Source organism: Patiria miniata, unplaced genomic scaffold (assembly GCF_015706575.1).
Source record: "Patiria miniata isolate m_02_andy unplaced genomic scaffold, ASM1570657v1 HiC_scaffold_13, whole genome shotgun sequence".
Classification (NCBI taxonomy): domain Eukaryota; kingdom Metazoa; phylum Echinodermata; class Asteroidea; order Valvatida; family Asterinidae; genus Patiria; species Patiria miniata.
In genome coordinates this window covers 15,922,272-15,924,771 of record NW_024037051.1, presented here as the reverse complement: position 1 = coordinate 15,924,771, position 2,500 = coordinate 15,922,272, and positions in this window count along the sequence as shown.

The following is a 2,500-nucleotide window of genomic DNA, read 5'->3' as shown; positions in this document are numbered from 1 at the left end:
CCTTATATATAGGCACACCATGGCGATTGCCTCTCTTTGGGGCTCTCCCATAGGGTTGTGTAGAAAAAATTCCTTAAATCGGCTGTCGAGTTTGGGGCGAGTTGGTCGCGTGGGCCAAACAGCGCGATTTGCCCACGACGGGGACTCCGGCGCCCGTTCTCGGACTCGACCCAATCCGTACAAATGTCGCGTTTTGGGGGCGACTTGTGCGGGCCGTCCGAAGCGCCCAAAAGACCCACTGGAAGGCTCGGCCCCGTCCGGTGAATTTTTCCGCTTCGGACTTTTCCTCCAGAAGTCCGAGAAGACCTAAACACCGTGCCTGGCCCGAAAGGCCCGTGGGGGACTTCCGGGGGGCCGGTCCGCAATCTCCGGTCGCGCCTGCATCTTCGGACTTGTGCTCCAGAAGTCCGAGGGGCCATACCCCACCGTGCCTGTCCGCAAGGCCCACGGGGGACTCTCGGGGGGCCGGTCCGCGATCTCCGGTCCTGCCTGCATGTTCGGACTTGTCCTCCAGAAGTCCGGGCGGCCCTATCCCACCGTGCCTGTCCGCAAGGCCCACGGGGGACTCTCGGGGGGCCGGTCCGCAATCTCCGGTCCCGCCTGCATGGTCGGACTTGTGCTCCAGAAGTCCGAGGGGCCATACCCCACCGTGCCTGTCCGCAAGGCCCACGGGGGACTCTCGGGGGGCCGGTCCGCAATCTCCGGTCCTGACTGCATGTTCGGACTTGTCCTCCAGAAGTCCGGGCGGCCCTATCCCACCGTGCCTGTCCGCAAGGCCCACGGGGGACTCTCGGGGGGCCGGTCCGCAATCTCCGGTCCCGCCTGCATGGTCGGACTTGTGCTCCAGAAGTCCGAGGGGCCATACCCCACCGTGCCTGTCCGCAAGGCCCACGGGGGACTCTCGGGGGGCCGGTCCGCAATTTCCGGTCCCGCCTGCATGTTCGGACTTGTCCTCCAGAAGTCCGGGCGGCCCTATCCCACCGTGCCTGTCCGCAAGGCCCACGGGGGACTCTCGGGGGGCCGATCCGCGCTCTCCGGTCCCGACTGTTATGCTCGGAGTAACGCTCGGGTTAATGCTCGGGTTAACGCTCGGTCCCCAAGTACAAGTCCGGGCGGCCCTATCCCACCGTGCCTGTCCGCAAGGCCCACGGGGGACTCTCGGGGGGCCGTTCCGCAATCTCCGGTCCCGCCTGCATGTTCGGACTTGTCCTCCAGAAGTCCGGGCGGCCCTATCCCACCGTGCCTGTCCGCAAGGCGCACGGGGGACTCTCGGGGGGCCGATCCGCGCTCTCCGGTCCCGACTGTTATGCTCGGAGTAACGCTCGGGTTAATGCTCGGGTTAACGCTCGGTCCCCAAGTACAAGTCCGGGCGGCCCTATCCCACCGTGCCTGTCCGCAAGGCCCACGGGGGACTCTCGGGGGGCCGTTCCGCAATCTCCGGTCCCGCCTGCATGTTCGGACTTGTCCTCCAGAAGTCCGGGCGGCCCTATCCCACCGTGCCTGTCCGCAAGGCCCACGGGGGACTCTCGGGGGGCCGATCCGCGCTCTCCGGTCCCGACTGTTATGCTCGGAGTAACGCTCGGGTTAATGCTCGGGTTAACGCTCGGTCCCCAAGTACAAGTCCGGGCGGCCCTATCCCACCGTGCCTGTCCGCAAGGCCCACGGGGGACTCTTGGGGGGGGCCGATCCGCGCTCTCCGGTCCCGACTGTTATGCTCGGAGTAACGCTCGGGTTAATGCTCGGGTTAACGCTCGGTCCCCAAGTACAAGTCCGGGCGGCCCTATCCCACCGTGCCTGTCCGCAAGGCCCACGGGGGACTCTCGGGGGGCCGATCCGCGCTCTCCGGTCCCGACTGTTATGCTCGGAGTAACGCTCGGGTTAATGCTCGGGTTAACGCTCGGTCCCCAAGTACAAGTCCGGGCGGCCCTATCCCACCGTGCCTGTCCGCAAGGCCCACGGGGGACTCTCGGGGGGCCGATCCGCGCTCTCCGGTCCCGACTGTTATGCTCGGAGTAACGCTCGGGTTAATGCTCGGGTTAACGCTCGGTCCCCAAGTACAAGTCCGGGCGGCCCTATCCCACCGTGCCTGTCCGCAAGGCCCACGGGGGACTCTCGGGGGGCCGTTCCGCAATCTCCGGTCCCGCCTGCATGTTCGGACTTGTCCTCCAGAAGTCCGGGCGGCCCTATCCCACCGTGCCTGTCCGCAAGGCCCACGGGGGACTCTCGGGGGGCCGATCCGCGCTCTCCGGTCCCGACTGTTATGCTCGGAGTAACGCTCGGGTTAACGCTCGGTCCCCAAGTACAAGTCCGGGCGGCCCTATCCCACCGTGCCTGTCCGCAAGGCCCACGGGGGACTCTCGGGGGGCCGATCCGCGCTCTCCGGTCCCGACTGTTATGCTCGGAGTAACGCTCGGGTTAACGCTCGGTCCCCAAGTACAAGTCCGGGCGGCCCTATCCCACCGTGCCTGTCCGCAAGGCCCACGGGGGACTCTCGGGGGGC